At 45.8% G+C, this 12,651-nt stretch overlaps 2 pseudogenes across 2 annotated transcripts; both read right to left on the bottom strand.

Annotated features, from left to right (window-relative positions):
• Nucleotides 1-868: 868 nt before the first annotated feature.
• Nucleotides 869-3,849, bottom strand: LOC121342204 (annotated as a pseudogene). Its single transcript, XR_005953514.1, has one exon. The product of XR_005953514.1 is annotated as a cytochrome b-like (transcript).
• A 4,832-nt stretch (nucleotides 3,850-8,681) lies between these two features.
• On the bottom strand, nucleotides 8,682-12,645 carry LOC121342203 (annotated as a pseudogene). The gene has a single exon (XR_005953513.1). The product of XR_005953513.1 is annotated as an NADH-ubiquinone oxidoreductase chain 2-like (transcript).
• Between the last annotated feature and the right edge of the window lie 6 nt (nucleotides 12,646-12,651).

Raw genomic sequence — 12,651 nt, 5'->3', positions numbered from 1 at the left:
GAACTGTCTGATGTGGCAGAGAGTGTAATGCATATTATACATACCCTAGTAAGCATGAGTAAAACCATGCTCGTGGGGGGGGGGGGGGGGGGGTAGATGGACTGAGGTAGGCGTTCTTGTAGTTAAAATTTATAACAACGGCTTTTCAGGCCGTAGATCTCGGAGAAAGGCCGAGTGAGAATTTATGCTAGAATTTGTTTTGTTTTTGGGTCTGTGTTTTGCTTTGGGGGGACTAGCAGTTGCGTCTAACCCCTCTCCTTATTATGGGGTGTTAGGGTTGGTTGTGGCAGCTGTTGCGGGGTGTGGTTGGTTGGTGAGTTTGGGGGTTTCTTTTGTTTCTTTGGTGCTTGTTATGGTGTATTTGGGGGGAATGTTGGTAGTGTTTGTTTATTCAGTGTCATTGGCGGCGGACCCTTATCCTGAGGCTTGAGGCAGTTTGGGGGTTGTTGGTTATGGCTTTGGAATGAGTTTGGTTGTTGTAGTAGGGCTTGTCATAGGGGGTGTGGTGGAGTTGTTGGTGGATATGGGGACGGTAAATAATGGGGGTTTATTGTCAGTGCGGTCTGATTTTAGTGGGGCGGCTCTGTTGTATTCAGAGGGGGTGGGGTTGCTTTTAATTGGGGGGTGGGGGCTGTTGTTGACTTTGTTTGTGGTGTTGGAGCTTGTGCGAGGGTTGTCTCGGGGGGCTATTCGGGCCGTGTAGGGGGAGGGGGTAGTCAGGAGATAGTTTAGTTGAAAATACCAGCTTTGGGAGTTGGTGATGAAGGTTTAAGTCCTTCTTTCCTGAGGTGGTGGGATTAAACTCTAAGAAGGGGTGTAATCTTCAATCTTTGGCTTACAAGACCAATGTTTTTATAAACTATTAGAGTTTATTGGGGTTTAATTAGAGTTTAAGTAGCTTGTTCTCTAGGATGGCTACAAGGGGGAATAATACTAGGATAATTGTGAAGTATGATAGTGAAGCTAGTTGACCGATGATAATGAATGGGTGTTCTACTGGTTGGCTGCCTACTCAGGTGAGGACTAGTACGTTGGCAACTAGGGTCCAGAACAGGATTTGGGAGAGGGGACGGAAGGTTATGGATCGTAGCTTTGATGTGTGGAGGAGCGGAGTTAGGAATAGTACAAGGATTGAGGCGGCTAGGGCCAATACCCCTCCTAGTTTGTTTGGAATGGATCGTAGGATGGCGTAGGCGAATAAGAAATATCATTCGGGTTTGATGTGGGGAGGTGTTACTAAGGGGTTGGCTGGCGTGAAATTTTCTGGGTCTCCTAGGAGGTTAGGGGAGAATAGGGCTAGGGAGACTAATAGAATAAGTATTAGTGCGAATCCTAGGATGTCTTTTACAGTGTAGTATGGGTGGAAAGGAATTTTGTCGCAGTCTGAGGGAATTCCTAGTGGGTTGTTCGATCCTGTTTCGTGTAGGAATGTGAGGTGAACTAGTGTGAGGCCTACGATGACGAATGGGAGTAAGAAGTGGAGGGCAAAGAATCGGGTTAATGTGGGGTTATCTACTGAGAATCCGCCTCAGGCTCATTCGACTAATGTTTGTCCGATGTAGGGGATTGCTGAGAATAGGTTTGTGATGACTGTAGCTCCTCAGAAGGATATTTGGCCTCATGGCAGGACGTATCCTACGAAGGCGGTTGCCATAAGGGTTAGAAGTAGAACTACTCCGATGTTTCAGGTTTCTTTGTTTAGGTATGAGCCGTAGTAGAGTCCTCGGCCGATGTGTAGGTAGATGCAGATGAAGAAGAGTGAGGCTCCGTTTGCATGGAGGTTACGGATTAGTCAGCCAAATTGGACGTCTCGGCATATATGGGCGACGGAGGAGAATGCTAGGTTGGTGTCTGCTGTATAGTGTGTGGCTAGTAGCAGACCTGTGACAATTTGGGAAATTAAGCAGATACCTAATAGTGATCCGAAGTTCCATCATGTTGAAATGTTGGATGGTGTGGGGAGATCAATTAGGGCGTCATTGATGATTTTTAGGATTTGGTGGTTTTTACGAAGATTGGGGGCCATTAGGTGGTTCTGTATGAAGACATGAGGATGATGAGGATGGATAGGGCGAATGATCCTAGGTAGGCCTTGATTAGGCCAGAGTGGAGGGTGGTTAAAGCTTTGGATGCTGCTAGTTGCAGGTTGGCTAGTCCTTCTGGGCCTAGCATTTTATATCAGGATAGGTCTATTAGGTGGGAGGCAATTTTTTGTCCTCCGTTTAGGAGGTTGGTTGAGGTGAAGCGGTGTGTTAGGGGGTTGAAATACCCTAGGGAGATGGAGAAGTTTGAGAGGGGGGCTTGTTTTGTTAGAATATGTATTTGAGTCGTTTTTGAGATTTCTAAGGCTAGGGCGATTCCTAGTACTGTCACTGCGAGGGCTGTTATTTTAACGGACAGAGGTATAGTTATTGGTGGGGTTTTTGTGGGAATGATGTATGAGGTAATGAGGAATCCTGCAGTGATGCTACCAAGTGCTAGGCGGGTGATGGGGGAAGTAATTGCTGGGTTGTTTTCATTGATTGGGGCTAAGGGCGGAATTCGAACGAAGCCGCTCTGTACTAGTACGGTCATGCGAATTGTGTATACTGCGGTGAATGATGTGGCTAGGAGAGTTATTAGGAGGGCTCAGGTATTTAGGTAGGATGTGTTCAGGCTTTCAATGATTTGGTCTTTTGAGTAGAATCCTGCTAGGAATGGTGTTCCTATTAGGGATAACTTGCCGATGGTAAGGCAAGAGGTGGTTGTAGGTAGTATCTTTTGGAGTCCGCCTATTTTCCGAATGTCCTGTTCACCATTTAGGCTGTGGATGATAGAGCCTGAGCATAGGAAAAGTACGGCTTTGAAGAATGCATGGGTTGAAATGTGAAGGAAGGCTAGCTCAGGGAGGTTTAGTCCGATTGTAACTATTATTAGTCCTAGTTGGCTTGAAGTAGAGAATGCGATGATTTTTTTAATGTCGTTTTGGGTGAGAGCGCACGTAGCTGCAAATAGTGTGGTTAAGGCTCCCAGGCATAGGCATAGGGTTAAGGCGGTTTGATTGTTGTTAAATAGAGGGTTGGTTCGAATGAGTAGGAAGATTCCGGCTACGACTATTGTGCTGGAGTGTAGTAGGGCGGATACGGGGGTTGGTCCTTCTATAGCGGCTGGTAGTCATGGGTGTAGACCAAATTGGGCGGATTTGCCTGTTGCGGCTAGAATGAGGCCTAGGAGGGGTAGGGTTGGTGTTTGGGCTGTGGTTGGGAGTTGGTGAATTTCTCAGGTGTTCATGGCAGATGCTAGTCATGCTATACATAGGATTAGGCCTACGTCTCCGACTCGGTTGTAGAGTACGGCCTGAAGGGCTGCAGTATTAGCTTCTGCTCGTCCGTGTCATCAGCTGATGAGTAGAAACGACATAATCCCTACCCCTTCTCAACCGATGAACAGGACGAATAGGTTGTTGGCGATGATTAGGATTAGTATGGCGATTAGGAAGAATAGGAGGTAGGTGAAGAATTTTGTGATGAACGGGTCTGAGGCTATATATCAGGTTGCAAATTGTAGGATAGATCATGACACGAACAGTGCGATGGGGAAGAAGGTGAGTGAGTAGAAGTCTATTTTTAGGCTGATTGGGATTTTGAAGTTTATGATGAATTTTCATTCTCAGAAGGAGGTCAGGCTTTCTGTTCCTGAGTAGATGTGAATTGTTATTGGTACTAGGCTGATTAGGAAGGCGGTTTTAACCGTATTTGTGATAATTGTAGGAGTGTTTTTGAGGTTGTCGGATAGGAGTGGGAATACAATAGGAGTGACGAGGGTTGCTAGGGTTAGAAGTATGAATGTGTTCAGGATTAGGGGTATATCCATTACTTTCACTTGGATTTGCACCAAGATAAGTGGCTCCTAAGACCATTGGATTACTATTATCCTTTGAAAGTAAGGGGACTGAGGTTTTATGCTCAGATACAAGAGTTAGCAGTTCTCGTTGGTTCAACCTCCCCTCGGCGAGTAAGAAGGTTTTAACTTCTGTTTTTAGAATCACAGTCTAATGTTTTGGTTGAAACTATACTTGCATATAGGGATGCCTGAGATTAGTTCGGGTTTGAGGATGAGCAGGAACATTGGGATTATATGGAGGGCTATGAGGAGGTGTTCTCGTGTGGAGGAGTTTTGGATTGATGTAATGTGGGATGGGAGTGGGCCTCGTTGTGTTATTATGAGTATGTATAGCGTGTATGAGGCGGTAAGCAGGATTGCGGTTCCTGTCAGGATGATTGTGAAGGCAGATCAGTTGAAAAGTGCGACTACAATGGTTAGTTCTGCTATGAGGTTTGTTGTTGGGGGAAGGGCTATGTTTGTGAGGTTAGCTAGAAGTCATCAGATAGCTATTAGGGGTAGTATAGGCTGAAGTCCTCGTGTTAGTAATAGAATTCGGCTGTGAGTGCGTTCATAGTTGGTATTGGCCAGACAGAATAATATTGATGATGTGAGGCCGTGTGAGATTATCAAGATTATTGCTCCTGAGAATGCTCATTGGGTTTGGATTATGGTTGCGGCTACTACTAGGCCTATGTGGCTGACGGATGAGTAGGCAATTAGTGATTTTAGGTCAATTTGTCGTAGGCAGATGGCGCTAGTTATTAATGCACCTCATAGGGCGAGGGTAATAAAGGGGTAGTGAAGGTTGTTTAATGTTGGGTTTACTAGGATAGTGACTCGTATGATTCCGTACCCTCCGAGTTTAAGCAGTAGGGCAGCTAGAAGTATGGAACCAGCAATAGGGGCTTCTACGTGGGCTTTAGGTAGTCATAGGTGTAAGCCGTATAGTGGGGCTTTGACCATGAAAGCTAGGAGTAAGGCTAGGCTTGCAATCAGTCCTGATCAAGAGGTGTTTAGTGGGGGGTGTGAGAGTTTAAGTATTGGGAAGTATAGTGTGCCTATATGGTTTTGTAGGTGTAAGATGGCGATTAGCAGAGGTAGTGAGCTGGCAAGGGTGTAAAATAGGAGATAGATGCCAGCATTTAAGCGTTCTGATTGGCTGCCTCATCGGGTGATGAGGATGAGGGTTGGGATTAGGGTGGCTTCGAATGCAATGTAGAAGAGTATCAGTTCTGAGGCCGAGAAGGCTAACAGGATGGATAGTTGGGCTAGAATGATCGTTGTAGCGAAGATTCGTTTGCGGATGGTAGGTTCTGGTTCTAGGTGGTTTTGGCTTGCTATGATTATAAGGGGGAGGAGTCAGCAGGAGAGGACTAATAAGGGGGAGGAGATTTGGTCGATAGAGGTTCAGGGGGTCAGGCTTTTGCTTGGGTAGTACGTAGGCGTAAGTCATTGGAGGCTGATGAAGGCAATTAATAGGCTGTATAGGGTGGTGTTGGTTCAGAGATATTTACGTGGGGAGAGGAAGGTGAGAGGTAGTAGTATAGCGGTTGGGATAATGATTTTTAGCATCGTAGGAGATTGAAGTTGTGTAGTAGGTCGGAGCCGTGGGTTCGGGTAGAGGCTACTAATAGAGCCAGCCCCGCGCCTGCTTCGCAGGCAGAGAAGGTTAATATGATAATGGGGAGAATAGTGGATGATGGTGCTTGCATTTGAATGGGCCATATAGCTAGGGCAATGTATATGGACAATATTATGCTTTCTAGACATAGTAGGGCTGAGATCAGGTGGGTTCGGTGGAAGGCTAGGCCCAGGCTGCTTAGTGTGAAGGCTGAATAGAAGCTTAGGTGAAGGTAGGACATAAAGAAAGTTATAGGGTTTGAGCTATAATCTGTTGAGTCGAAATCAACTGTCTTGGTTAGACTAACTTTCTGTTATTCTGCTCATTCTAGCCCTCCTTGGATTCATTCATAGATTAGTCCCAGTGTAAGAAGAAGAATGAGTAGGGAGGTTCAGGCTAGGGTGATGATGGGGGATTGTAGTTGGGTAGCTCATGGCAGGGGTAGTAATAGGGCGATTTCTAGGTCGAATAGGAGGAACAGAATGGCGACAAGAAAGAAGCGAATGGAGAAGGGTAGTCGAGCCGATCCTAGAGGGTCGAATCCGCATTCGTATGGGGATAGTTTTTCTGAGTCGGGGTTTATTTGGGCTAGTCAAAAGTTTAGTGCGGTAAGGAGTATGCTTAGGGTGAATGAAAGGGTTAGTATGAATAGGATTATGTTTATTACTCTTCTCTGGATTTAAACCAGATTTTAAGGATTGGAAGTCGATTGTAATTAATATACTAGAAGAGTAGGATCCTCATCAGTAGATAGAGATGTAGAGGAATAATCATACGACGTCTACGAAGTGTCAGTATCAGGCTGCTGCCTCAAATCCGAAGTGGTGGGTGGGTGTGAAGTGGTATTTGATTAGGCGTAGGAGGCATACAAAGAGGAATGTAGAGCCAATAATTACGTGTAGGCCATGGAACCCAGTGGCAACGAAGAAGGTGGAACCATAAACCCCATCGGCGATGGAGAAAGGAGCTTCGTAGTATTCTATGGCTTGGAGGGCGGTGAAGTAGAATCCTAGTAGGACTGTTAGGGATAGGGCTTGAATTGCTTGTTTTCGTTTGGCCTCTGTGATGCTGTGGTGGGCTCATGTTACGGTGACTCCGGAAGCCAGGAGGATGGCAGTATTCAGAAGTGGTACTTCTATAGGGTTTAGGGGTTTGATTCCAACTGGGGGTCATTGTCCGCCTAGTTCTGGAGTAGGAGCCAGGCTTGAGTGGAAGAAGGCTCAGAAGAAGCCTAGGAAGAAAAAGGCTTCTGACGTGATGAATAGGGCTATTCCGTATCGTAGCCCTTTTTGAACGGTTGGGGTGTGGTGGCCTTGGAAGGTGCTTTCTCGTACGATGTCACGTCATCATTGGAACATGACTAAGGCGGTGGTGACAAGGCCGAGGATGAGGAGTCGAGGGGAGTTGTAGTGAAATCATATTGTCAGCCCTGAGGTGGTTAGTAGGGCGGCGGCTGCTCCGAAAATGGGTCATGGGCTTGGGTCTACTATGTGGTAAGAGTGTGCTTGGTGAGCCATTGTGGTGTTAGATGTTTTCTTGAAGGTAAAGGCTTAATAGAAGCACGAAGACGTAGGCTTGAATTATTGCTACTGCTACTTCTAGGATTGTTAGTAGGAACAGGACTAGTAAAGTTAGTAGGGAAACTACTGGTATCGTTGAGAATAGGGCTGTTGTGGCTGTGGAGATGAGTTGAATGAGTAGGTGGCCTGCTGTTAAGTTGGCTGTTAGCCGTACTCCTAGGGCTAGTGGGCGAATAAGTAGACTTGTTGTTTCGATTAAAATTAGGGCTGGGATTAGTGGGGTTGGGGTGCCTTCTGGGAGGAGGTGGCCTAGGGAAGCGGATGGTTGGTTTCGTAGGCCTGTTAGTAGAGTGGCAAGTCACAGGGGGAATGCTAGGGCTAGATTTATGGATAGTTGGGTGGTTGGGGTGAATGTGTATGGTAATAGACCTAGTAGATTGATTAATAGGAGGAAGATTATAAGGGACGTTAGGATTAGGGCTCACTTGTGTCCTTTTTTGTTTAGGGGTATTATTAGTTGTTTTGTGACTAGGTTGATGAATCAAAGTTGGAGTGTTGAGAGGCGATTGGTAATTCATCGGTTGTCTAGGGAGGGAAGAAGTAGGGCTGGGAATGTTATTGAGATGAGAATCAGTGGGATTCCTAGAAGTGATGGACTCGAGAATTGATCGAAGAAGCTTAGGTTCATGGTCAGGTTCAGGGGGTGGTGCTTGGGGCTACAGTGGACTTATGAGATGGGGGGTTTGTTGAAACAAATGATAGAAGTTTGGGTTGAATGATTATGGAGAAGGTTAGTCATGAAATGATTATAATAAAGAATCAGGGGTTAGGATTTAGTTGGGGCATGTCATTAAGGAGGGGGGAAACCCTCTTTCTTTAGCTTAAAAGGCTAATGCTGGTTCATAGCTTCTTAATGATTAGGATGATATTAGAGAAGATCAGTTTTCGAAGTTAGCGAGGGGAGTAGATTCTACTACGATTGGTATGAAGCTGTGGTTGGCTCCGCAGATTTCTGAGCATTGTCCGTAGAATACTCCAGGTCGGGAGGCAAGGAAAGAGGTTTGGTTGAGGCGCCCTGGGATTGCGTCGGTTTTTACGCCTAGGCTGGGGACGGCTCATGAGTGAAGTACGTCGTCTGCAGTGACGATTACTCGAATTGTGGAACTTATAGGGACAATAACACGGTGGTCTACTTCTAGTAGGCGGAAGTGCCCTAGGGGTAGGTCTGTTGTGGGGATTATGTAGGAATCAAATGTGAAGTCCTTGAGGTCAGTGTATTCGTATGATCAGTATCATTGGTGACCGATGGCTTTGAGGGTTAGGTCAGGTTCATTGATTTCGTCTATTATGTACAGGATTCGTAGGGAGGGTAGGGCGAGCATGACCAGCACTATGGCTGGTAGGATTGTTCAAACTAGCTCAATTTCTTGTGCGTTGACTGTACTTGATGATAGCTTTTCTGTAAGTATGAGGGTAAGCAGGTAAAGGACTAGGCTGCAAATTGCTAGGGCAACTATCAGAGCGTGGTCGTGGAATCCTATTAGTTCTTCTATAATAGGTGAAGCGGCGTCTTGGAAGTTAAGTTGTGAGTGGTTGGCCATTTAGATGGAGGTGTGCTGGGTTTTCACCTGCGATTTAGTCTTGACAAGGCTATGTAATTGTTTTACTAACACCTCTAATGAGAAAGAAGCATAAGTGGTCTATGCGGTTGGCTTGAAACCAACATATGGGGGTTCGACTCCTTCCTTTCTTGGACTTGGACGAAGGCTGGTTCTTCAAAGGTGTGGAATGGGGGTGGGCAGCCGTGGATTCATTCAACATTGGTGCTTGTTAGTTCTGGTTGTGTGGCTTTGCGTTTGGATGCAAAGGCTTCTCAGATGATAAATACTAGCATGATTACGGCTGTTAGGGAAATGAGGGATCCTACTGAGGAGATAGTGTTTCATAATGTGTAGGCATCAGGGTAGTCTGAGTATCGTCGTGGTATTCCGGCTAGGCCTAGGAAATGTTGGGGGAAGAAGGTTAGGTTTACGCCTACGAACATTACTCCAAAGTGTGTTTTGGCCCATGTTGAGTGCAGGGTGTACCCAGTGAATAGGGGGAATCAGTGTGTGAAGCCGGCCAGGATTGCGAATACTGCTCCTATTGATAGGACATAGTGGAAGTGGGCTACTACGTAGTAAGTATCGTGCAGGGCGATGTCTAGTGAGGAGTTTGCTAGAACGATTCCTGTCAGTCCTCCGATGGTGAATAGGAAGATGAATCCTAGGGCTCATAGTATTGGTGGGTCTCATTTGATTGTTCCTCCGTGTAGGGTGGCTAATCAACTAAATACTTTAATGCCTGTTGGAATGGCAATGATTATTGTAGCGGATGTGAAGTATGCTCGGGTATCAACGTCCATTCCTACTGTGAACATGTGGTGGGCTCAGACAATAAACCCTAAGAAACCGATAGATAGTATCGCTCATACTATTCCTATGTATCCAAATGGTTCTTTTTTTCCTGCGTAGTAGGTTACGACGTGCGAGATGATCCCAAATCCTGGCAGGATCAGGATGTATACTTCTGGGTGTCCGAAGAATCAGAATAGATGTTGGTATAGGACTGGGTCTCCTCCACCTGCAGGGTCGAAAAATGTAGTATTGAGGTTACGATCTGTAAGAAGTATTGTAATGCCTGCGGCTAGAACTGGTAGTGACAGGAGCAGGAGTACTGCGGTAATTAGTACAGATCAGACGAATAGAGGTGTTTGGTATTGTGAGAGGGCAGGGGGTTTTATGTTGATTGCTGTTGTGATAAAGTTGATTGCACCCAGGATGGATGAGATGCCGGCTAGGTGCAGGGAGAAGATTGCTAGGTCTACTGAGGCTCCGGCGTGGGCCAGGTTACCAGCTAGTGGTGGGTATACTGTTCAACCTGTACCTACTCCTGCCTCTACTGTGGAGGATGCTAGTAAGAGGAGAAAGGATGGAGGTAGTAGTCAGAAGCTTATATTATTTATTCGTGGGAATGCTATGTCTGGTGCTCCGATTATTAAGGGAACTAGTCAGTTTCCAAATCCTCCAATCATAATTGGTATAACTATGAAGAAGATTATTACGAAGGCGTGGGCTGTGACAACTACGTTGTATACTTGGTCGTCTCCTAGAAGGGCTCCGGGTTGTCCTAGTTCTGCTCGAATGAGTATGCTTAGGGCGGTACCTACTATTCCGGCTCATGCGCCGAAGATTAGGTACAGAGTTCCAATATCTTTGTGGTTGGTTGAGAATAATCATCGGGTAATGAATGTCACGGGTAAGATGGCTGAGTGTATAAGCGTTAGGCTGTAGTCCTTTTTACAGGGGTTTAATTCCTCTTCTTATCGGCTCTGTAGTGAAGTTCATAGTGAGTTGCAAGCTCATTGATGTGCATTAGTTATGTACCGGAGCCTTAGGCAGAAGCCTGTTGGTTTGGGCATATAGCTGTTAACTATAGTGTTATGGGATCGAAGCCCATCTGCTTAGGGAATTAGAATAAGGTCCTAGCTTAATTAAAGTATCTGAGTTGCATTCAGGGGATGCAGGGTAGTGTCCTGCGGACTTTAGCAGAAACTAAGAGAGTCTCACTCTTGTTTAAGGCTTTGAAGGCCTTCGGTTTGGGTAATCCTAAGTTTCTTAGATAATAGTAAGGATCATTGGGGAGATGGGAAGAAGTATGATGGACATAGTAGCCAGGATAGCGATCAGGGTGCTGGTTGGCTTGTTTGTGTGTCATAATTTCATGTGATTTGTGGTATGTGGAGGGAGTGTAATTGTCGTGCAGTACGCTAGGCGTAAGTAGAAGAATAGTCCGAGTAAGGATAGAAGGGAGAGGATTGTTGCTGTTGGGGCTATGTCTTGTTTGGTTAGTTCTTGGATGATGAGTCATTTGGGTAGGAACCCTGTTAGTGGGGGGAGTCCTGCGAGTGAGAGCAGGGTTAGAAGTAGTATTGCGTTTAGTGAGGGTACTTTAGTTCATGCGGTTATTAGGGTAGATAATTTTAGGACTTTGATTGAGTTTAAAGTGAGAAATACTGTTGCAGTTATTAGGGTATATAGATAGAAGTTGAGTAGAGTGAGTTTTGGGTTGTAGACAATAATGATTGCTATTCAGCCTAGGTGGGAAATAGAAGAGAAGGCTAGGATTTTTCGGATTTGTGTTTGGTTAAGGCCTATTCACCCCCCTAGAGCTGTTGAAAGAATAGCCATGGTGGTCAGGAGTGTGGTGTTTAGGGAGGGTGAGGTTATGTATAGTAATGTAATTGGTGGAAGTTTTATCGCAGTAGATAGTAGGAGTCCAGTGGTAAGAGGGGAGCCCTGAAGTACTTCTGGGAATCAGAAATGGAATGGTACCAGTCCCAGTTTTATTGCAATCGCTGAAGTTAGGATTAGGCATGAGATTGGGTGTGTGAGTTGGGTGATGTCCCATTGTCCAGTATGTCATGCGTTGGTTATGCTGGAGAATAGTACTAGGGCGGAGGCAGCTGCTTGCACTAGGAAATATTTGGTGGCAGCTTCAATAGCTCGGGGATGATGAGATTTTGAGATTAGAGGGAGGATGGCAAGCGTGTTGATTTCAAGGCCGGTTCAGGCTATGATTCAGTGGTTGCTTGACATTGTGATAGTTGTTCCCAGGAGCAGGCTGAAGATGAATACTAGTTTTGCTTGGGGGTTCATTAGCAGGGGAAGGAGTTGAACCATCATTTTCGGGGTATGGGCCCGATAGCTTGTTTAGCTGACCCTACTAGAAAGTAATATAAAGGAAGTATGGAGGATTTTGATTCCTCTAGTGTAGGTTCGACTCCTGCTTTTCTAAGGGTTAAGGAAATGAGAGGACTAGTATACCTCTATGTTCACTTTATCATAGTGACCCTTAGTGTTCAGGCACATTTCCGGGGTCCTTAGGTAGGGCGGTAGGCCTGCGTAGCAGATTGTCATGCTAGTGTGTCATAGACATAGGGCTAGTGTGAGTGGTAGGAAGTTTTTTCATAGTAAGTGTATTAGTTGGTCATATCGGAATCGAGGGTAGGAAGCACGGACTCATAGGAACCCTGCTGACAGGAGCAGTACTTTTGTAGCCAGTACGATGGGGAATAGTTCTTGAGGTGGGTTTAGGAAGCTTGGGTTAAAAAACATAATGGCGGTTAGTGTATTCATGAGCATAATGTTGGCATATTCGGCCAGGAAGAAAAGGGCAAAGGGGCCGGCTGCATACTCTACATTGAACCCAGAGACCAGCTCTGATTCCCCTTCTGTTAGGTCAAAGGGGGCGCGGTTAGTTTCGGCGAGTGTTGATACATATCATATTATGGCTAGAGGTCAGCAGGAGAAGATTAAGTAGAGGGGCTCTTGAGTGACTGCAAGGGTGCCAAGGGTGTAGTTTCCGCTTAAGAGGATTACAGATAGCAGGATGATTGCTAAGGTTACCTCGTAAGAGATTGTTTGGGCTACAGCCCGTAGTGCTCCGATCAGGGCATATTTTGAGTTGGAAGCCCACCCCGACCACAGAATTGAGTATACTGCTAGGCTTGACATAGCTAGCAGGAATAGTAGACCTAAGTTTAGGTCTGCTAGGGAAAACGGAAGGGGGAGTGGGGTTCAAACGGAGATTGCTAAGAGAAGGGCC

Source organism: Onychostruthus taczanowskii, unplaced genomic scaffold (genome assembly GCF_017590055.1).
Source record: "Onychostruthus taczanowskii isolate IOZ18803 unplaced genomic scaffold, ASM1759005v1 scaffold512, whole genome shotgun sequence".
Taxonomy (NCBI): domain Eukaryota; kingdom Metazoa; phylum Chordata; class Aves; order Passeriformes; family Passeridae; genus Onychostruthus; species Onychostruthus taczanowskii.
The sequence above is the reverse complement of the archived record's forward strand: the minus strand, read 5'-3'. Positions and strand labels throughout refer to the sequence as shown.